The sequence below is a fragment of the Lonchura striata genome, chromosome 4, assembly GCF_050655825.1.
Source record: "Lonchura striata isolate lonStrDom1 chromosome 4, ASM5065582v1, whole genome shotgun sequence".
Taxonomy (NCBI): domain Eukaryota; kingdom Metazoa; phylum Chordata; class Aves; order Passeriformes; family Estrildidae; genus Lonchura; species Lonchura striata.
This window is the reverse complement of record NC_140706.1, coordinates 49,920,939-49,945,156: the sequence shown is the minus strand read 5'-3', so window position 1 is coordinate 49,945,156 and position 24,218 is coordinate 49,920,939. Positions and strand designations below refer to the sequence as shown.

The following is a 24,218-nucleotide window of genomic DNA, read 5'->3' as shown; positions in this document are numbered from 1 at the left end:
TCCGGGAACTCCGGCCTCGCCGCCAGCCAATGGCGGCGGACGGGGCGGCCGCTCTGCCCCAGCGACAACCAATGGCGTGCCGGGGCGGGGCCGGCCGCGCGAGGCGGGGAGCGGAGAAGCCCCGCCCTCACGGGCCGGTGCGAGGCGGGGCGTGGCGGCGGGGCGCGCTCCGTCGGGGCTCCCGCCGTGTGCGGGCTTCCTTCGCCTCGGCGGCGGCCCCCCCTTCTAAGGTTGGGTCTCCCTGGGGTGACCGGCGGCACAGACCCTGCCCGGAGTCACTCCACTCATTTTCGCGGGGTTCTGTATCGCCAGGTCCCGCTGTACTCGGGTCGCTCCAGAGCCGCCGCACTGCCGGCGAAGCTTTCTCTCCACAGTGGAGTTAATTGGCTTTGTGTGCAGAGCGCCTCAGGAGCAGCCCGAAGGACACTGTCCCGCGTTTGGGATGAGGAGCTATTACACTGCCGAGGACACGAGGCTGCTCAGGGGCGTCGAATAAAGCTCGCATGAACTCCTCAAGATTCCGGGCTGGAGAAGTGCCAACCACTACACATGTGCACTGATTTTTATTTTTACCCCTATTATAAGCAGGGGATGCACCAATACCTAGGACCACCCAGCCTCAGACACCCTTGTGTCACCGGATATTTCACAAACTACAGTTAAAAGTAGTTTATCATTAATTATGTTCAAAGTGTAACAATTAATGCAGTGCAAATTTCCTCACCTTGGGCACTTCAAAATCCCTGCCTGTGTTTCCTTAAATGAAGCCTTAACCCATTTGGGTTTTTTTTTGGGTTGCCATTTTCAGTATATTGCCATTTAACCTCAGAGCTCAGCTGATGCTGTTTTTGGTTAATCCTATATTTTCAGCTTCAAAAAAGTAACAATTCACTGTGCTCTTCCAGAACACTGTAAATCTGTATTATCTGAGAGATTTACTGTTCATCTGTGAGCATGCAGTGAGCTCAGGGAGAGACCTCGGCCTTTAGATGGCTGAGCAGCTCTTTAGAGAGAAGACGAGATAGATCAGTCATGCAGTTTACCAACCTGATCACAAACCCACCACTTTGGGTTTGTAGTTTGTATTTCCTCTGCCTTGATATTGAAGGGTCCTGAGCACAATGAATACTCTTACAGCCAGACATTTAATGGGACGTAGAGCTGAGGGCATAAAGTTCTCATGAGAATTCTCTCTACACCATAACTTTTCCCCTTTATTCAGGTCTACAGCAACCAAAGTACTCAGAGCTCTAAGACAGGATATGTCCTGATCCCTAGAGCTTCACTTAAAGGTCTTTCAAGCTGTTCACACAAGTAGAAAAGATTTAAAACTTTGTGGCTCTTATTCTCCCACATCTGACTGCAAATACTTGGTGCCCTGGCTATAAAGGACCCTTTGCTTGAATCTCTACACAGCCTAAGGCCACATCATCAATTACTTCACCACCCTGTTTCGGGCATCTAATCCCAGCTGCTATCATCTCTGGGTGGGGAGACCTACTTCCAGGCACATTCACAGAGAGGCAGGACTGAATTGAGAGCAGACACTCCTACATGCAGGGATCTAGCAGTTTGTTTTTATGTAACTGTCTGGTGCTTCTGTCTATTTGAATCATCAGTTGTTTATACTCTCCTTCCGCAAGAAAAAAAGATAAGAGGGTTTGAAGGATTTTGAGGGGAGAGTTGGTTTAAAAACAAACCTCAAGGTTTTACAAAAGCCTGCAGAACTTAAGATTTCATTCAGCATGCTGTTTAAAAACTATTTGTGTTGAAAATCAAGGATCCATGTGCCCTTTACCATGCAGGAAAAGAGAACTAAGTTGCAGGCCATCATACCCTTGTGGAACACCATTCAAGATGTAGGAAGAAACAAAAAAATTATTTTTCTCTTTGGTTTCTGTCCACACAAGTCCTAGGAAGAGGAAGAAGGTCTCCTATCAGATAGAGACAACCCCTGCCACAGACATTCCCTGTTTCACACATGAACTTTCCACACAGCTCACTTTGGCTGCTTTGGAGCTCCTTACAGCTGGGATTACCAGGCAAGGCAGCCTAGCACCAAAGATAAACCAAAGCAAGGATATATATTTACCACACAGATCAGGCTAGGGATGGGTCAGGTAGAGTACATGAAACCAGCCTCAGATCGCCTCATGCTGGCTAGCAAGATACTCTCACGAGCACAACCTGAACTCCCCTCTCTGCTATTTAAAGAGATAAACTGAAACAAACTTAGGTACACAGGAACAATCCCAAAGCAACTTCAGACCCAGCTGTGAGTGCAAATAACTCAACCTCAATCCCACATGCACAAAAGGAGCCAAAGGGAGTACTCACCAGCTCCATGTTCCTAATGATATTTATAATATTTGTACTGAAAGCCTATCTCCAAGGGTCTTCCCTTTGAAGGCCACAGTGGTGAATGTTTGCATCATTTACCCAGCACTTGTGCCCCAGCTTTTTTACTGTGAAGTTTTTTCCGGTGCTTCTCATTGCTGATGTTGTGTGGGCACTGCAGTGCTGTCTGTGCTGGGCAGGCTGTGCCTGAGCTGCTTTTGCTGCAGGATCACACACGGCCCAGCATTCAGGCTGCTGCTGCCTTGTTCAACCACCTGCCTGGGTTTTCAGAACTTTAGAATTGGAGTATAGTGTTGTTTTCTTTTCTATTCTGCCTACTACTTGGTATTATTTCCTTATTATTTCAAATTGCCTCAAAAACATAAACAAATTCTCTAAAGCGGGTACTACTTCTCAGCCCTCTCTAAGTACTGGGCTATGGACATGATAATATTTGGACTTTCTTGAATTCATTTTTTGCAGAATTTTAATTTCTGCAGAAGTGGTGGAGATCATCTTTAGTGGGCTGATGAAGCATTCCCAGAAATCTCTTTGTACCACAGCCTTCAGAACTTTACAGTTTCTGGATCCTGCATAAGTTTAAGTGGGAGATACATGTCAAGGTGCTCAGCTCTGCCATGGTATTCCCAGGATACAAATCTGGATATCTGTGGAACTTCAAAAGCTAGGCAGAGAGCATTTAAGAAATTAATTTTTTAGGTGACAGCTAAGCAGTTAAGTTTTTAGTACACAGTTTTTAGTCAGAGGTTTTAGTATGCTAAACTTTGAACCAACTCCCCTTAGGTGAGTAATATAGTTCGTAAGGGATTATTTTTAGACACCACTTAAATTATTCAGGCTCTAGTTTTTGTGGTGAGATTAATTCCTGTATGACTTGTATTTGCCCCTGTTATTATTTGTCAAATAGCAGGTTTGTGCTCAGTTGGGTCTCCTCGCTGGCTGCTGTATTTAGGTTCAGGAAAATCCCACCCTCTGTGCCAGCACTGTTGTATTGTTTGTAGTGATAATGGATTCGATTGTTCAGCTTCACATATATAGATATAGCTATTTATCTGTTATCTCTAAACAGCTTCACACATTGTAGGAATGAGATTGGTGTGAGATATGTGGTGAAGGGATTACCATGGGCCTGCTGGCCTGCCGTTGGGGGGATAGGTTATTTTATCTGTAGATTGTAGGTGATTCTAATCACTGCAATCCAGCTGGAAGAGGGAGTAACACTTAGGTGTCACAGTCCTGTTCTGCCCCTGCTTAAGACATACAGCATTTGTAATCTCTCTTTTTATAGCTCTCTTTATTCCTCATTTAGGTATAAAGGGTCTACCCCTCCCCTTTGTGATAGCAGCTAACAGAATATTTGACTACATTCTCACTTCCACTTCTCCAAAAAATGTGATTTGGTATTTGAAATCCTCCATGGCAGAGTTTGAAAATACTATTACCTTGCAGACAAGTCCAAGAGTTTACTCCTCTCTCCTTCCCGAAATTTGGGATACCTCTTTTGTAAAATTTGCACCTCTAGAACATACCTGGAAGTACTTGTACATAGTACTATATATTTATATTTTGCACATCTAATGAATCCATAGTTGCCAATCTGTAAGAATTACAGTCTGTTGTTCCACAACTGTTTGTGAGCCTGTATTTGTGTGAGTTCTTCTGAACCCAGCCAGACTTAGAGTGTTTCATTGGTAAGTTGATTTGTGAATCTCTGGTTGTGAATGAGACCCACTGTATTGGTGCCTGTGGGATCTTATTGAATGCAGCTGGGCTTACAGTGCTGAATTGGTTATAATAAAAAAATTAAACCTAACTGCACCTAGCGCCTCTGAGGACCAACTGGAAAGCAGGAGGGTTTCTTTTCCGATAAATTTCTATACTTGTAACAAAATACAAGTCTCTGTAATAGTTCTGCAGATAACACTTGTGTACTGATTTCAGGAAGACTTGAATTACCCCTATAGCCACACTATAGGGTGTTAATGGTACACCTTTCTGTTTGCTATTAATAATGTCGTAATGACTAAACTGTATTAATATTTTTGTTGTTCTTGTTTAGCCAGCTCTGAAAGGAAACTACAGCTAGTTAGGCAAGGTGAAATAAGATGGTGACAGCCAGAACTCCTTAACCTCATCCTTCCCATTGTCTTACACAGAAATTTATCCTTCAACACTCTCTTTTTGCTGTGTGCTTTGCTTCCTCTTATCTGTGCTTTGTTCAGTATAGTAATTGAAGCTATATTTTTGTGCTATTTTGTGTTGGCTATGAAGCAATTTGCAAGCACCTACTCCAATTATGTTCAAATTGGGGAGTTCTCTGGTGAATCTAATTTGCCTTGTGATACCTATGTCCTAAAGACATTGCAATCAAATAGGCTTTTGCCAGCTATAGAAAATTTGTTACACCATTTTCTTTACCTAAAAAAGCAACCTGGAAAACATGATAAAGAAAAGGGAATAAAATTGCATTTTCCTGAAGGTTTTCAAACAAAATGCTCCCTTGAAGGAGCTGGAAATGGTTCTACACAACTTGTTCTGTGAAAATGAAAGGAAAAAAAGAAATGCTACTTACCCTTTGGAAGTCTGGAGAGAAAATTCACTAAGGGGGCTTACCCTTTCCTTGCCAAAGTCATTGCAAGTAGAAGGGATACAACTCTTAGGTGGTAGGAGGCAGCTACTACAGCTATCAGGTCTTCCTCATGGTGTAAATTGGGTTGTGTAGAGAAGTAACTGAACCTCACAACTGGAATGAGATCCGGTACCACACCTAACTTGTGACACAGACAGCCTAGCCCTCACTGACTAGTACATAATTAATAATAACATATTCTCATTTTTAGTCATCTGCAACAAAGAACTGCAAGCTCCAGGGCTTGTTTTCTAATGAGAACTTAGCAGTTTCACAGAGCGAGTGGAGGTGTCAGCACAAATTCCACTGGATTCTGTACTTTTCAGCATGCCCTGGCAGTGAGAGACCCCTCACCACCAAGAAGACCTGATGGAGGGGAGAAATGAGACGCCATTGGGACCCCCAGAAGGGTGATACCTTTCTACCTAACTGCTGTCATTCCCTCCCTTCCATCCTCCCTCTTTTACTATTAAATAAAACATATCAATATTTGGGCACCAACATCTAACCTTATTTGGTTTTAATAATGTTTTTTAGGTATATTTCAAATCTTTCTGCATTTGATCTGCTTTTTTTGCCGAGACCTAGTCTCCTCTGCTCTTCTGTGTTTAAACCAGGCTGTGATTTTTCTCTCTAGTTTAAAATAAAAAAAACAGCCAGAGAAAGTCACACTGCCCTAAGAATGCCATTTTCATCCTCATAGCAGCAGCAGGCAGCAGTCATAACAGCAGGCCAACAGCAGAACCCTCCCAGGAGGACACGACCACCCCAAAAAGGTAGGGATGACATGTCCAGGCTGCAGTGACAGGCAGGGGTTGGGGGCTGAGGGTTACACACCAGGGGCTTGGGGTTACAGGACACAGCAGCAGGGCTGGGTACAGACAGGGCAGAGTAGTTAGGGACCAGGCTCCAGAGCCAGGGGTCAAGGATAAGGGGTAAAGGGTAAAGGTCAAGGATCAAAGGTGAGGGGTCATAGGTCAGAGATCAAGGGAGGGGGAATTGTTACTGGCATACATTTACAAATAACAGCAAGATTAATTTAGGAGTTCACTTCTGCCAAAATTTGGGATTATAGCTAATGGCATCTCATTCCCAAGAACACTAACTCCCAGAAGGTTGGTTTTGGGTTTTTTTGTTTTGTTTGTTTTGGTTTGGTTTTTTTTTCTTTTATCTTTAAATTTTAGTAATTGTGCCTAAAGAAGAAGAAGAAAAAAGGCAAGCAGGTAAGCAGACTCCTCACCTTCTTTCATCTCTTTTTTACTCTTTGCTGCAGTGAAGGGCCTTTTGTGCTGGACTTGTTTTGGAAATTTCCAAGTCTCCTTAATGCAGAGGTTTGTACTTGGAAGCATTTGATCTTGCAGTATGACCATTAATGCCCAATTAAATTTGATATACTGTGAAAATGAGTCACACTTTGACCAGGGCTATAAAGATAAATCTCTTCAATTTTAGAGGGGCTGTGACTGACCAAATGAAATTGTCCCAATGGTGGCAGCATAACATAAGAAATAAAATACAAAAATATGAAGGGTTTCCTCTTCAGTAAGACTTTTTAGGCTGAGTCATGAACACCAAAGTGGTATCCTTGTTCTCTGGAGGTGGGGTTGCCATTAAAACCAAAGCACAGCACTTATCTTGCTGCAAAATTGGAAAGAAAAACATTTTATTTTTTGTGGTTAGGAGACCAGGCAGGGTCAGCATTTCATGCGAGATGGAACTTGCCTGGCTGCCATCTGATTAAGATCCTCTGCTAGGACTTCAGAGCAGGAAAGATAACATGCTTTAGAGATTTTTTGTTAAAAAGTTTTTTTTCTTAGATGTGAAAGCAAAACAAAATTTAGCATATGAAATTCACGTGAAGTTACTGCAGATGATTAGAGGCAGCTATAAAATGATTGACTTTAACAAGTGAGCTCTTTTCTAGCTTAAAAAACACCTCCCATCCTGTTAAATTTTGAGGGGGGGCGTTGTATGTCCTGATAACTTTTGTTTATACATCATTGCATCTTTTCTAATTTTCTTACCTGGACCTGCATGATCTTGCATTTGTCCCAAATCCATGCATGTAAAAAACAGGAAAAAAAAATGTAAACAAGTTTGTCAGATACAATGATTTACTGGTAAGGCCTTGCAACACCTGGGAGCAGTCTGAAAGAAGAGAAACATTCTTCACAGGGAGAGTTAAACATTGGTGTGTGAAAGGCTTTTGTCAAGACCATCTTTTCAAGGGGATGTGTATCCATCCCCCTTATCTTAGTGAAGCAGCTGGGCTACTGCTGCTGTAAATCAGGAGCAAAACCAAAGGATGGTGATGGGTAAGAGTTATGGCAGGGCAGTGGTGGTGCCTGGTGAGAAGGGGAGAGCAGCATAAAACGAGGTGCTCAGACTTCCTGCGGGAGGGAGAGATGGGGGACACGGAGCCTGCAGCGCGGTGGCGACGGCAGGGAAGGGGCAGAGCTGATACCTGTGGGGCAAATCCTTCTCCGGGGGGTGGGAACCCCCATCCCCCAAGCTTGGCATGGAGCAGCTGGGAGGTAAGTGTGAGGATGGGCTCAGGGTGGGAGTGCTGGAAGCAGGTGTCATGTCACACCCTGCCTCTGAAAGCCACTGGTGCCAGAATGGGTCAAAGCCGCAGGAGCTGCTTGCTCAGGACAGCCTCTCAAACTGCAAGGCTTGCAATGCCTTCCTCAGCTTGGGGAGCAAAGGCTTTTACTGGCACACAGTAATGTGGAATCTTAAAATGCAGTGATTATGGGTGGGATTTTTAGGCATTCCTCTAGGTCCTCATTTTGATCCTGTTCACCTGACTTTGGTACATGGGTGATGTATAGGAACATGGTTGCATAAATACATATGCACAGCCTGATTTATCTCCCTCACTGCCTGATTCCCCAGCAGTGCCCTAACAACAGCCCTGGGCTTCCCCATGCTTTAGAGCAGCCCCAAGGATGCAGGGTTCCAAGCATGCAAAGTAGTTTCTGATGTGTCACCACAGAAGAGGGTGTGATGAGCAACTGAGAGGTGCCACCCAAGACTACAAAGGTTGTCTCAGGGCAGAGATCTACTTCACATCTCTGCATGCAATGCAACAGGCTCCCCATTTGAAGTAGACTAATACTTGTTTCCCAGCTGGGGTCCATGCTGAGCTCTTGGTACCTGTTGTCCCTGGTGCTGGCTGTGAGGGTGAAGGGCTGCAGAAGGAAGAAGCACAGGGGACTTGCATCTCCTTCCTTCATCTCTTCTCCAGGCAGACCTTCCTTCAAAGTGACCCACCCATCCACCAGCAGCTGCATTTCCCTCCTCTCTTGGTCTTGGAGACACTTAAAATAACACAATATTTACCTGAACTCAGATGTAACCACAGTGGACAAAAGAGTATTTTTGCTAATGTCTCTGGCTTGTGTAATGTCTCTAGCTGTGTGCTTGTAGATGCATTTTCAGATGGTGGGCAGCCAAGCAACAGCTGTTTGTGGTACCATCTTCTGGAGCTGGGATCTGTGCACTCCAGCACTTTGTGCAACTGCCTTTTGTCATGCATAGGTCTCTTTTTTTCTTTGCTGTTCAGGAAAAGAAAAAAAAAAAAAACCCACATAAACATCCCCCCCCCCCCCCCAACAAACAAACAAGCAAATCAGATTAGGGATGCTCACTGATTGATTTCTAAAGGAACTCCCTGTGAAATGTGACTGGCTATACATGTCAGTGTCTACACAACTGCAAAAAGGTGAAGGCCTCCCCTCAAAAAACATCTTGGGACAAAAAGTCATCCAGAGGTTCCTGCTTCACCTGTCTCAGAGGAGCCAGGCACAGCATCTCTGCAGTACTGAGGGTGGAGGCTGCCAGCAGGGCATGGCTGATCATTATGGACATTGCTGTGGAAAGGTGTCCACAGAGAGCATATATGTCAGGATGTACCCCCATGGCACTGGTGCATGGTCACAGAGGTTTCCCCTGTGACCTTTTTTCTGACCATATCCTTTCTCCTTTCACTGACTTGGTCATCTGTTTGCTGTTACATGTATTTGATGTACCAGACTTGCAATAGGAACAGCTCCTCCAGAACACCACATTTTCTACTCCTTTCCTGAGGCTTCAGGCAATCTGTCATGGAGCACAAAGGAGACACCATAGCTGTGAGCATCTTGCTGGTCACAGATCTGCACCTATAAAAGCGCTGCCACTCCCTCTTGCAGCTTTGGTGCACTCTATCTCCTGCATCACATGAAACATTCCCTGACATGTTCCAGCACCAGCCACTGCAACAGTGAACAAAACAGCACAGTAACAGCCCACGGCCACTGTGTGAAACCAGACTCTTGCTCACCAGCTTTTGCACTGCTTCAGAAACACTGTCCTACCCTTCATCATAGGTCTGTACTCAGCTTTTCCTGAGCTAGACCTTTAATATCAGCCACGTCTCCAGCAAGAAGCACTTCTTACCAAGAGTAGCATTTCCTCCTCTTAAATAAGATCAAAAGCTTTCAAAAATAACCAGTTTGATGTATGACTTGCATTTCCTCTTGGGCTTGCCATTGGCTTACAGAGATTTACACACCCACCAGCACTTTCAGAACAGCATCACACAGGCTGAATGGGGGAATAACGTGTGTGTGTGTGTGTGTGTGTGTGTGTCCAAGTTTCCTACATCCTTAAACTTATCAGTCAGAAAATCAAATGTTGGGTCATTTGCATGTCATTATTGCTTACCTGTTTTATCATTTAGCCTAATTAGCTAACTAGGCTCACTTAATCCTCAGCATTTGCTTATCCCAATTAGAGATGGGCCCAAACCTGGACCTGGGTCCCAATTAGGAGATAACAAGCTCTTGGCAATCTGCTGCCTCCAGCAATCATGCAGCTGATAGTGATGTGTGGGAGTGCAGGAGCCCCCATGAAACATCAAGGAATTGCAGAGCCACATCACCTCTGTGCTCAAGCTCTGAAGACAATTGAGCAGCAGATCAGATCTAAATGCATAATTTGCTTTGCAGTGGTCTGCATATATCTTGAGCACTACACCTCCTACCCCCCAAAAAAGTGAAGGAGAGTTGGTTTTTACACATATCTGTGTTAGTTGCATTCAACAATCCATGGTGGCCAGAAGGGACCCTGACTATTAGAGCACCTCTGTCTCATCATCCTTTGCAGCTGCTTCTTGTCCCCTTGGCTCATTCTGAATGTGACATGGTGACAAATGCACACACATTCTGTGGCCATTATGCACAAGTAGCTGAAGCAAGAGAATGTGCCCAGATGAAAAAGCAAGCTTGTTCTGCAACAGCTGTGGTCAACTGGACAGGCCTTGGGGCTTGCGTCTGATTTGGCTGTTAAAAAGAGCTACTTGTGTCTGCTCTGCTTCCTCATGCACAAGGGAGGGACAGAGCACCTGCAGGCACTTCAGCATGTCCCCATGAACATCAGCTCCAAGAGTCCCTCACTGTTTCACCTAAGCTACAGAGATGAAGGATGAGGTATTAGTGGATACCACCACCTCCTGCAGATCCCACACCATTGACATAGTTTCTTTCAGCACAGCACAGCACGGAGAGACTGATCTCGTCTCGTTGATGTTTTCAAAAAGCCATGTCTTCCACTCAGGACTGTACCTGGTCCATCTTCCCCTGTAGTAGGTGAGGGTTTTACCTTCTGCAGGGCTGGCACCACCGGAGAGACACGCTGCATTCCCCTCCAGAAAGGCAAAGGGCTTCTGGTAACCTGTGCAGGCAGGAGGTTCCACATGGGCCTCCTATAGTCTTTTCCTAAGTATGTTCTTCTTCCCCCAGCCAGGAACATCTGACTCTGCCAAGATGTGGATGCATAAGTTGCCTGCTCCTCTCACCAGAAGCGAATAGCTAACTCACTGAAGAAAGAAAATCCAATTTGGCAAAAAAAAGCCAACAGTCTTATTCTGATCTCTCATATTTTTTTCCCTGCTGGTGCAGTTAATCAGACTTTTCACTGATTTATACCTTGGATGCAAGAAGAGTTTCAGACTCAGGGTTATTCTCTTGTCAGGTGTAGGCATGTCCTTGCTGTAACACAGAATGAAAGGGTTTATGAGCTGTGGATGTTCAAAGGGAGTGAGACATGGAGCTCCTGGAGCAGGTCCAGTGCAAGGCAATGAAGATGATTAAGGAGGACAACAGGCTGAGGGAGCTGGGCCTGTTAAGCCTCAAGAAGAGACAACTAAGAGGAGAAGTCACCAACATTTATAAGCATCTGAAAGAAGGAGGCCAAGAGGATGGAGCCAGGCCCTTTTCACTGGTGCCAAGCAATAGGCCAAAAGGCAATGAGCAGAAACTGATGCACAGAAAGTTCCACCTGAACATGAGGAAGAACTTTACTGTGCAGGTGGCCAAGCACTGGAACAGATTGCCCAGAGAGGTTGTGGAGTTTCCCTCCCTGGAAATATCCAAGAACTGTCTGGATGCAATCCTGTGCCATGTGCTCTAGGATGACCCTGCTTGAGCAGAGAGGTTGGACCAGATGACACACTGTGGTCCCTTCCAGCCTGACCCATTTTGTGATTAGATGAGAGTTCACATCTGTATGACAATATGTGGGCAATGGTGGGCCACAAGTCCCCATGTGCCAGGAGAATGAGGCTCTTTCTTTTAAGTGTCTTTGATGAATTGTTTCTAAAAGCCTGATGGCACCTTAGGGTTTCTTTTCCCCCCTTTACTTCAAGAGGACCACTAAAAAATTAAATTATTGTGCTTTCCTTTGCTGTAGCAGAGCTAAAAGGGGAAATTAACTTGGAAGCTCATACACTGCTCACTGAATTCAGCAGGGCCTTTTCTGCCAGCTTCAGTGGAAGTTCAGGAACCGGCTCTCTATCAAAGGTGACTTTGATTTTCTGTGGTTGTGTGGGCCTTTCCTCCCATTTCTCTGTGGGGAATAGCTTTGGGAGGCTTCAGAGTTCAGATGAAATATTTGCTGTAGCTAGCCCTCAGCTTATTTTCTTCCTTGCATCATGACTGTTCCTTTCTTTCACAGCTGGCAGCTGTAATCACTGCTGGCCTCCTCCTGCTCTATATCCTGCTGTGCTATGAGGATTTCCATTTCCACATGGCTCATGTGTATGCTTGCCTGGGGTACCCAGATGCCCAGCACATCCTGGGACAGAGGTATTTGCAAGGTAATGTTTCTCCAATCTGTGGCTAATTTGCTGCCAGAGTGTGCATGTGTGTAAGCCAGAACCACACACTGCTGAATTTTGGGCACTCTATCTTATAACCTGTCTGTGACTTTGCTACCTTGTCTCACACTCAGGAGCTGGAGTGGAAAAAAATGAGGACATGGCCATGCATTGGTTCAGGTGAGGCTCAAAAATCCCCCAAGCAATTCCTGTCATGGGAAATTGGCTTCTTCTGGGGAAAGGCTACTTGTGGTATAGGAGAAAGAAAAAGCTGGCAGTGCTGCACTGGGCTGTCCTGTGATGGTGGGAAGGAGGTTGAAGGTGGAAGGAGGGACAGTGTGAGCTCATGATTTCTCACTGTGTGTTGCACTATGCTTTGCTCCACTTTCCCCATCTGCAATTGCTGTTTTTTTAATCAGTGGGGAGAAAGGAGGTATTTGACAGTGGGCAGGCAGAGGGATGCTGGTGCTGCTGTATGGCTTTTTTGGGGAGGTTTGAGCTGCAGATGGGCAGCAGGAAGAATGCACAGGTGCAGGAAGGGAGTGAGCCAGGAGCTGCTGAGGCAATGGGAAATCAAGTTACAGCAGTGTATTATTTTCCTGCTCTCAGCACAGCCTCCCAAGAGGCTTCTGCCACATGAGTGACACAGCCATGCCTGTGTGTGCATTTGTAGTGGTACCCATAGTAGTTACACCTGTGGTGTGAGCCTGGGCTGTGTCCCCTGAAATCCTACCATTCTTGGTGAAAAATGGGAAGGGTTAAGGACAGGGGAATTTACTGTGCTACCCAAAAAACAAGGGGAGAGGAGTAAGCATGTTGGACAGTATCTCTTCCTGCTCAAGGCATAGAACAGCACCAGGCTGCAGGACTTTTAGGATTGAAAGAACTATGCCTGTCACAGCAGGAGATGTAAATCAAGGATGAATTATTACAGATGTCCATACCTAGAGAAATGCTGAAGACTTCATGCTTTTCTGAATAAGGGTTTTTGCCAAATCACGGCCTGAAATTTCAAAGGAGTCACATTTCAAAAAGTGAATTATACATAACTTTTCCCTTATTTGCTCTGTCCTGGTTTAATCTCAGCTAGCAACTAAGTACTTTGCAGCTGCTCACTGGTTTCTCCTCTCCCACTCCTGTGGGAGGAGAATTAGAAAAACGTAAAATCCATGGGTTGAGATAAGAGCAGCGTGATAATTGCAATAAATTAAAATATAACAATAGTAACAAAAGAAAGGAATAAACCCCAAGAAACAGAAGTGGTGCCCAAAACAATTGCTCACCACACTCTGACCCATGCCCTGCCTGTCCCTGTTGAGCAGTCAGCAGCTCCTGACCAACCTCCCCAGTTTATACACTGACCATGAGGGGATCCATGGAATGGAATTGCCCTTTGGCACATCCAGGTTTGCTGTCCTGGCTGTACTCCCTCCCAGCTTCTTGTTCACCTGCTCACTGCCAGAGCGTGGGAAACTGAAAAATCCTGGATTTAGAGTAAGCACTGCTCAGCAACAGCCAAAGTATCAGTGTGTTACCAAAATTATTCTCATACTGAATCCAAGGCACAGCACTGTACCAGCTGCTTGGAAGAAAAAACCACTCTTAGCCATAACCAACTCTTAATCTTCCTTGAAAACATTCAAACTCTGGTTTTCTTCTTTTGTACTTCTCTTACCATTTTCTGTGCTTGTCTCTTCCTGTAGGCAGGCTGCGGGGCAGGGCCATCCCCACTCTTCCTTCAATCTGGCAGTGGGGACACTCAGAAACATGACCATGGCACTTGAAGAAGGGTAACCTGAGATAATCCTCTTCCTTCCCATTACAGTTTCACTCCCAGCTCCTCTTGGGAGGGGGAGGGGGGAATCCTGGTGCTGTAGGTGCTCCATGCACAACGCCACTCCAGCATTTCTAATGCCCTCTATTTGTATTGTCAGTAATGCAGCCCTACCTGCAGCATGGAAATGGAAAAACACAATTAGTCCAATGACATTTTAAACCTTAGGTCTCACAGTTCCTAAAATGCCCATGGTCTGATTGCATATGTTTTTTCCATGAAGATTTCCCAATGAAAGCAAGGGACAAGACCTGTACTGGTATAGAAAGAGCTGTTGAAGTGACATGTGAATTTTCTGCTATAAAGAAAATGTTGTGTTTCTCTTTTAAGGGAGTTCCCTTTTCAGTCTCTTTCCATCCAGTGGAGTCAGTGAGAAGCTTCCTGTTGATTGCCTGGGGTTGGGCTGGAACTGCTCAGGATGAGCTTCTCTCCCTGATGTGCACATGCATGTTGCACACCAGTGTTCCCAGCAAGGCACACAGACAAAGAAAACTTGCCTTGTGCTTTGTACAGTCACTGAGGCAACTTGTCCTAGGGCTAAGTGAAGCTGAAGAAACTGATCCCATCACAGTGAAACCCAGCCCTTTTTTTGATTTTATATATGGTTTCATTTTGATTCCTTTAATTTGCTTCAATCCTGAAAATTAAAATTGGGGTTGGAGAGAACAGTTGTATGCTAAATGAAGCTAAAAAAAGCATTGTTTGGACAAACCTTGTGATTTGAAGCCAGTTCATTTTATTTCAGTCTCCACTGCCTATTGCATGATCAGACTCACACATTGGGTGGTATTTCAAGAACTCCAAAACCGTTTCTCCTTCAATTAAGATGAGAAAATCACCAAACCTAGAACATATGTGCTCAGACCACAGGAAAAGGCAGAAGGAAAATAGATCATTTTCTGACTAGGGGAGAGTTAACTTTACAGATGTTTTCATATTCAGTAGCTGTGTTCCTCTTATAAAAGCCTGTGTAATTAAAATTAGGTAGGAATGAATTTAGGACTTCCTCCTAGATTTTCTTCATGAAGGTTTCGTGTCCTTCAGGGAAGTGGAGAAACTCCTCAGTGTGGCAGCAGCTCACGGGCTCCTAGAAGCTCAGCAACTTTTGGAAAACATCTTCAAGAACAGAAATCTTCCCTGAATGACTGCTGCAACACCAATGCTTGTCCAACCTCGCCTTCTTCACTCAGCAACCCCACCTTCTCCTTGCTGAGTGTCTAATTTTCAGGAATTTGAATAATTCTCTGCACATTATATTTGCTTTGTGCTGCATCTCCATGGTCAGGTCTATAGCAGTCATGTGCTGTTGCTGCTCCTTCTCCATTTGCTTCCTGGCTTGCCTTTAAGAAGACCACTGGAAAGGTGAGGTGGAGGAGAGCAATAGCCTTTAAAGTTATACTGATGACAAGCATATGAATAGTTTTGAAAAAACTCCCATCACTGTTGCACCAACTCATCTGCTAATGCTCAGTTAGATCCAAATATTGATCTGGGCTTGTGCAGTGTTGCTTGAATGTTTGTGCCACCTTTCATGCTCTGCTTAGGCATTGCAATAACTGATTATGACTAAGGCTTGATCACTGTAAATCAGCATGACATGCATGCATGATCCATTTGTACTGGAAATGACAGTGATTTAATAGAAAATATAAATGATGCTCGCACTTAACAGCTATTGTTCCTTATCAACATTACCATTATTATGCCAGTTCTGGGGAGAAGTAATTCAATTTAATGAAACTGCCTTCATTTTCAGGGTGGTTGCAGTTTAAAGCCACAGTGAGCAATTGCATTTCACGGGAAGTGCACTCACCAAACAAAGACCTGCAGAGTTTTGCTAGCAATAAAATTGTTTCCCAGGGTTTTTGTTGGTGTGAAATATTTCCCTTCTTTCTACCATGATTATTCAGCTCACTTGTTGCATGACACAAGGTCCTGCAGACCCCCTGGGTGCATGAGGCCGCACTGTGAGCCTGAGAGCAATGGGCTGCCACCGAGGGAACAAATGGGACAGCAAGTCCACGGTGAGGTCCAAGCTTTGGTTTCTGAGAATTGCTGTTGTGCCATGACTCATAGGGAAAGGCATGATGGATTTTATCCAGGTTCCCATTTTCCTGTCCCCTCTTAGATTTCAGCCTCTGTATCTTTCTAGGTGATCCTGGCAACAACTGGGGGGCATCCCGCAGGCACAGCATGCCAGCACCCTGCACAATGGAGGCTGGTGGAGGCTGTGTGGTGGCCACACATTAAGGAAGAGATGTCCAGGTTTTGCCTCTTCTCCACCTGGCTGTCCCCAGGCTGGGCTCCTCAGGGCCAGCTCTAGATCCTGCTCCCAACAGGAGAGGACAGAGAGGAGACCTGTGGCCTGGCTGTCCTGCTCAGCTCATCCCCATCAGCATGCTGCACACCAATTCTCTCTGGTGCAGTGCAGCTGCCTGTTCTCCCCACTCATCTCCTTTCTCTTTCCCTTCTGTGCTCCCTCCCACACAGCCCTTTATTAAATCTGGTACCACAAACTGCACAGCAGAGCTCCAGGTGAGTTTATCTCTACTCCTCAGGCAGAAAAGCAAGACACCATTTGCCAGCTCAAAAAGGAGCTTATTTCCATGGTCTCTGTGGTCCATGCCCTGAGCCAGGACCCTTTGAAGGCAGGGGAGTATTTCTCTTGATGTGCTGCATCACATCTCATACCCTGCCCTTTTTTCTTCATAGAGTAAACTTGCATGAGCACTAGCTCCTGATTTAGAAACTAGACCTATGTTTTACAACTCATAAATAGAGAGATGCACCAATTAAGTGCTCCAGGCATCATTTCCAGGCCTGTGGTACCCTCCTTTCTGTACCTAGAGCAGGCAAACCTTGTCTTTGTCTCCACAAAACAGCATCCACGAGGCAAGTAACATGAGGACCTGTCTCAGAAACTCCACTGAAACCCAGAACCAGTGTGTGCTGCCACTCCTCTACCCCCAAAATCATCCTCGTTTTCTCGATCCTCCCTAACTGCAGCAGCCAATGTTAGAGGGACGTCCAAGCATGGTTGCAGAGAGCCATGTCCTGTTGCACACTTCTGCCAACCAGTGATGGCCAAACTCAGTCACCTTTCACACCTTTCCTATTGCCTGTGGGCCCAGGATGATGCTGTTGGTGGCCCAGATATGAAATAAGCTTGGTGAGCTAAGGCATACTCACCTGGCTATGTGAGGAGCAAATACACTGAGGGCCTGGTGAGCAGGGTCATTGCATTTCACAGTGTGCTGGATTGCCCCAGTGGATGCTAGACAGCCATCAAAGCCATTCTCTCACTGCCCCTCTGCACCTGGACTGGGGAGAGAAGATATAGCAAAAGGTTAATGAGTTAAGGACTGGGAGACATCACTCATCAAATACTATCATGGGCAAAACAGACTGAGCTTGGGGATATTAATTAAATTTATTACTAAAGAAATCATAGCAGAATAATTAAAAAGAAGATATATTTAAAGATCAGCTTCCTCCTCATCCCTTCCTTTTCCCCCGGCCCTACTTCCTCTCCTCTCAGCAGTGCAGAGAGGTGGGAAATGGGGGTTATGGTCAGTTTACCACAGCTATTTCTGCCACTGCTGCCACCTCAGGGAGAGGAGTCCTTCTGCTCCATGGGTCCCTCCCAGAGGAGACAGTTCTCCACTAACTGCTCCAATGTAGGTGCAGTCCCTTTCTGCTCTTCTTTGGTCACAATTACATCTGTGCAATAACTTTTTTATTTCCCCTTCTTAAATATGTTATCACAAAGGCATTACTCTTATTCCTGACTAGGCCAGCCTTAGCCAGCAGCACATGGAACCTTGGAACCAGCTGGCACTAGCTCTGTCAGACATGGGGGAAGTTTCTGGCAGCTTCTCACAGAAACCATCACATAGCCCCCCTCACTATTAAAATATGGCCACACAGGATTTAAGAAATCACCTGTTCATTCCCCCAGCCAAAATGAGAGAGCAGGTTTTTTATGCTGATCAATTTTCCCATCTGAACTCATGTCATTGCTCAACAACAAAATGGGCATTAGCACCAACCATAAGATTCTGCAGCTACCAGACAACAAATCAGCCTCAAAGTTCATTCTGCCTTCATTTCAGTGACAAGGTGTAATTATTTTGCTTGCTTTCTCAAAGAAAGAAAAAAAAGTTGTTTTGGAATATAACATATCAGCAGTAATTTCCTTACTGGTATACATGGTCTTGTACAATGGGTGAGTGACATATCATCCAGTGCTATCCAGGTGGCCTTTTTACTTAAAAAGAGTAGTAAGAGCTGGTCAGTAAGTCTTTGCAAACAACTTTGCATCTGATTCAACAGAATGAAAACAATTGCTGGTTTAATAAAATCAGTTATCAAACAGCAGCAGGAGGAAGTCATTGGAACTCAAGGTGGTGACAAGATTTTACCAGAAAAAAATGATCACTGTTTTCCTGCAATTTACAGGATTATTGCTTGCATTTTTACACTTGCACCACCTCCCCTTGAAACACAGGTGTCTTCTACCCTAATTTCTGTCCATACAATTTTGCCCTGGACTTTCTTTCAGTTCATGGTTTTGTACTTGATGGCTGACAGTGCACACATTCACTTTTTCCCTTTTTCTCCCCAGACCTGCCTTGCCATGGCTGTTTTGGCTGCTGATAGATGTGAGCACCCTGTCCCCCCTTCAGGGAATGGCCCCCACTTGTGGGGCACTTGTCCCACACAGCACTGGCTGGACTTCCCTGACAGCTGCCAGCCCTCCCCTCCTTGGCACTGCCTGTATTCAGGCAATTAGAAGGATTTTCTTTCCCGAAACACAACTCTAATTATAATCTAATTCATCGTATTTGAAGTACAGTTTGGTAGTATTTCCATTATGCAAATATCAATTTATTATCCTCACATTATGTTTTGACTACAGTTGTGTTGCCAATTAGAGGTAATTTGAGTGCTTTTAAAAACCCTTTTCCTCTCCATGCACCTTTACTTCCTTGCAAACCACACAGTGCAGATATTTAGCACAGAGTCAGTGATGAAAACCTGCAGTTATAAGTTCTGTTTGCATCACTCTAATTGACTTTCATTATGTTAGAAACCACTTAGAAAGCACAATTTTTTCTGATTTACTTGGGATTGGAGATGGCATTATGAAAGAGAAAGGTAACTTACTCCAGCTGCATTTCTAACATTTTTCTGCCCAGTCTTTCAAATGCTTTTGGTGTGACTCTCCCAGTAACTGACCACTCTGTTGCCTTGGCTGTGGGGGAAAATTAGAATTATATTAATGCTAGTCTAGGAGAGAAAACACATTCCTGTCATAAGAGAGAGAAAAGCTGACCCCAGGAATCTGTCTGAAAAAATCCTAAACCTGGCTGTTGTGGAGGTGTTTGTGTGTCCTGTTTAGCCCCACCAGCAGAGGCACTAGGAAACTAGGATAAACACTATGATAACAGCAATTCCCATCTGTCCTGACTGAAGGCAGTGGGAAGACTGCAGGTTTTGGTCATGGAGGCTGCCCAGCTTGGTACAGGCCATAGAAGGTGGACAGTGGAGATTTTTTGTGGGGGGCAAATAAGGCAGCCATGGGCAGATGTGTGGGAATAGGGACTAGGCAGGGGGAGTTTATGGAGGGCTAACACAGTCTGTCACCGACATCCTTAAAATCCCCACAGGATTACTCCTCCCAACACCTTTTACAATAACCGCATCTTCTATTTACTTTTTGTTGTTCTATTCACTTTTTTTTGGTGTTTTGTTGTTGTTGTTATTGTCTATTCACCTTTTTTTGTTCTGCAGACATTTCTGTCGGACACGTTAGGTGTGTCTGCTGCCACAGCTCAGGGCAGGGAGGGATACTATCTGCTATGCAGGTGGTAAAAAGGTTTCTGCCTCCCAAAGCATCTCCAGGGCCATCTCAGTTTGATTTGGCTGGCATGTTTTCTGACCACAGAAATTTTGTTTTACCAAACATTTTGAGGAGCTCTCAGACCTTCCCAGAAAGATGACTTTTACTGGGGGGAAGGGAGTGTGATTGCCTGTAATAAAAGCCTACCACAATGATCAAACCGATAGATGGCTAAAGAAGCTCTGGCTTTGAAGTGCTTGCTTCAGCAGTAGCTGAACATTAGGGGTCCCCAGTGGACTTTCAAAAGCTTTGTTAGAAAAAAAAAGGGAAAAAAAAAAAAGACTGAAGCTTTCCTGAATTTGTCTACAATATAAATCCCAATACCCCACCCACCTACCAGGCAAGCTCTGTTGATACCAGGGGCGAAACAACAGCATTAATGCTCTGACGTAAAAAGAAGACAGCAGCTGCTGTGCTGTGCCTACAGAAACCCAGGGCTCTCAGAAAGGGCCTTTTCTTTCTGCCCAAAGTCAAGCTTCAAAGCTTCCTGCTCTGTTTTGTTCTTAATTGAAAGTGCTATTGCAGTGGCAAGGGTTGTTTTTGTTTTGCCAATCCCCTTCCCTGCTTTTAGTTTATTTTCCTCAGGAGACATTATCTTTCATTTGCAGAGTGAATTCAGTTCATTCTTCTGTAATGGAGACTTAATGGTTGTGGGTGTCTTTAGGGGGAAGCTCTGCTGTGGCACTGCCACACTGCACCAAACCTCCTCCAGCTGGGAAGGAGCTGGGCTCTTCCCGAGCTGGCAGTGGGGTTAGTCAGATCATTTGCACTTTTTGAATCCATCAGATGTTGCAAAGGGCAAGGGCCACAAGGCCTGGAAAAGTTCTCTGTGTCTTGGGAACCCTGCTCAAAGCCTCTGGCTGTGGCAGGGCTGTAATTCCCGTCTCTGGGAAGGGATCTTGCCTACAGTGCAGGCAACTTCAAGAAAGCATTTTGTTAAACATCCCACTACTGAATAGCAGTACTTTAAGGAGACCCCCAGAAATGGAAGACACAATGGGTTTGTCTTCCGGAGGCTAAAGTAAGTATTATGATAAAAGCGTCCGACAAGACCTGACAGCACTTTAAAGGGCTGTCATTGCAGCGTCCCACAGCTGACAGCTCTGTCATTCAGCTCTCTGACACTTATCACATGTGATACTCCACATCATTTTCACTCATGAATTCAAAAGGTACAAGTACTCTAATACTGTAATACAAGTGTCCTTAGAGTGCTAGAACTTCTTAAGGTAAAACAGATGCAAGATGAGCTTTGCATTCCTACTTGGTTCATGTTCTGCATGGAATGCTCCCTGGCAGCTGCTCCCAGAAGGATTTGAGACCTTTTGCAGAACCAACCATCTCTGCCACATGGTGGGTACTGCTGGGACAACACCTCACAACATTCCCACATTCCCTCTCCATTGGCAAATTCCTTTTTTTCTTTTTTTTTTTTTTTTTTTTTTATGAAAGTTGCGGAGCCCTGAAACTACTCAAGGTTATCCAAAGCCTGGATGGGACGGTGTTAATTAAAGGTGGGTGTGAGCCCTCAGGGATTCCCTGGGAGCACAGCTTGGCACGAGGCTGAGTGGTGCAGGGAATGCTGCAGCTCACAAGAGCAGGCAGTGCACTGTCAGCACCAGCACAGCTTTGCATCACAAATCCACAGCATAAGCCCAGCCTCAGAAGCAAACACCGAGGTGTGTCTGACCTCATCCCATGCCCTGGATGTACTGGGAAGAAAAGCAGTACAATGTGAAAATCCAGTCCACCTCGCTCTGCTCCACTAAGTGCCCTGGTGCATGTCCTGTGGCTCTTTTAGAAGAGCACTGTAAGATGGAGGGGCTACTGGGTTGAAACCCAGAGAAAGCACTGGGCATGGAGGAGAAGGAAAAAAGACCTTCAAAGGAAAAAAAAAAATAAAACAAAAAAAACCCAAACAGTAGTTCTTTTTCTCCCATCTTTACTATGCTTGCCTTCAATATGGGATTAATAAGAGGCATTGAAATATAGTCACATTATAGCCCAAAATGAGTTCACAAAAGGAATTAAGTTGTCCTTTAGGAAAAGACAAATGTCTGGGCACTGTTTGGAAACTAAAAGCAAAATTATCCTCTACAGCTGAGGTACAGCAGCAGGTGGCTATGAGAGAAACAAGGGGATTCCCTCCCCCCAACCCCCAACTTTCATCTTGTCTGCCCAGGGAAGGATTGGTAGATTCTGGGAGAAAGACTCTCAGAGGTAGAAAATGTTTTCTCAGAGTTCGGAGAAAATAGATGAATTGGGATGACAGCCTCTACCTGTGGCTACCACACATGCAATACTTCTCCAATTCCCCATAAAACAACCATTTAATTAAGGATTCAGCTTGACAAAATTAGAATAAACTCTGCTGGAGCTTAATGATGACCAGATCCTTTTTACTGCCAGTTTTCCTCCAGAATGAATAGCAGGCTATCATGGACTCTGTCAGAGCTGACTTTTGCCTGGCTCTCCTGTTTGCCACTCACATCAATATGGCTGACTGCCTTAAGAATAGCAAAATTGGCCAAATTTCCCCCTTTCCCATATGACTCATCCAGCACAGCACTGCTTGGTACTCATTAGTTTCTCAAAATGCTGGTTTGGTGGTGTCCAAGTTATCACCAACAACAAGTGTATAAAACACTTATAGCAAAATGTCAGTGGCTTTGCCCAAGCTCTGATAAATATCTGCTTAAGATGAACTGAATCCAGCCACACAATTAAGTCCACACTTAAATTATTTTCTATTCAATTATTTTATAAAGTGGGATGAACAAATGAGTCAGGGCCTTGGGTCTCAGCATGTTCAGCAGTTCCCAGGCTGTTTGCCCATATCTTAACAGATATATCTTAAACAGCAGTAACAGAACTCACCTTTTCAGTGATGAGGGGAAAACCCAGTTGCACACATTTTCCTTCTTACATGAGTTATGAACCAGACCAGTATGTAGTTTCCTGTAGCCACTGAAAGATACGATTTAGGATAGATTTCCCCCTATATATATAATGGCCGAAAAACTGTAGAATGAAAAGCCTTATGTGACTGCTCCAACATTTAGAAAGAACTGACTAAAATGTATTCTCATCATCCAAAGGATGAGTTCTCAGCAGAGAGGGGGAGGAAAGGCTCCACTGCCACTGAGGACTGGCACAGCATTGCCAGTGCAGCTGGGTCCTTTCCTGACCACCTTTACACATGGCTCTACGAGGGCAGTAAGTTTTGTGTGCAAACGTCCCTTCTTTCTGATACCCCACGGACAAGGACCCTCTCCAGAGGATGAGGAAATAAATTCAGTGTGAGAAGACAGATGAAGAGCCGCCTCATCCTGGTATCCAGCTCAAACAGCAGGATTTGTTTCTCACTTCACAGTCTGAGGGTGCATCATGCTGATTTCTGCTCTCCAGTACTGAGCAGGCTAATGTACTTCAAACTGAAGTAGGCTCCTCCAAGCTTAGCATGGCTCTGATTGCATAGCCTCTGCAATCTTGAGTAATTATCATTGCCAAGGGTTCCTCAGAGTTCAGCACAAGGACCTCTGCAATTGTAGTGCTGCAAAGGAGTCCCCTGCCCCAAAACTCCTTCTGATGATCTCTTGTGTTTCTGACCCAAAGTGCTGCTGGGAGAGTTGGGGAGGGAAGGTCAATTCAAAGTAAGAGGGCCAGGTAAAGAAAGAAGGCCTCCTTTCTTCAGTTTCAAGCACTAACACACCATTTTTTCCTGCTGCTCACAGTGCATCTCCACTCCACTGTTCATGGAGCAGCTCGTCAACGGAGGACCTGTGGTCCCCACTGGCTGTGGCTATGAAGCACATTCTTGGTGGTGAGCAGGATTTCACACTGCAGACACCTTCTATTGAAAACAAAAAGTGTAGTCTTGGGTGTCAACACAGACAAGTTCATTTCTTGAATTTAAGGGTAGGGCTATGCCAGCAAAGCAACTGCCTTTGTGAAACTAGAAAGATGAGGGTGGCAGAGGAGGGTAACAATTCATGGCAGTGCAAAGATCCAGCCCCTGCAAATGACATCCCACTTGAAGACACTGCTTGACATGAAACCCATCATGAATGCAAAACCTGCTTGCACTGGGGGCTGGGGTGGGGGGTGGGCACAGGATATTTTCCTGTAGCTTGAACCAAAGCTCAGCTGTGACTCTTTTGCAGCAGCTGAGGAAAAAAAGGAGAATTGTTGGATATCTCAAAAACTGAAGAGAGAAGACAAAAAAAGCAGCCATCAGCCTGGGGTTTGGGGAAAAAAACTATCAGCTTGAGCTGCCAAAGAAGAACAGAGAAACCAGCAGGGAAGCACTGGAAAAAGCCAGCAGAAGAAAGATCAAAATACTGATGCTCCATAGTGG

General features: G+C 45.0%; 1 long non-coding RNA gene across 1 annotated transcript; it reads right to left on the bottom strand.

The window, feature by feature from the left end:
* Positions 1-209: 209 nt before the first annotated feature.
* On the bottom strand, positions 210-23,953 carry LOC146767632 (uncharacterized). Its single transcript, XR_014954872.1, has 3 exons — positions 22,739-23,953; positions 19,126-19,213; positions 210-17,280 (listed from the first exon to the last, which is right to left on the bottom strand). It is a non-coding gene; the product is annotated as an uncharacterized LOC146767632 (long non-coding RNA).
* Between the last annotated feature and the right edge of the window lie 265 nt (positions 23,954-24,218).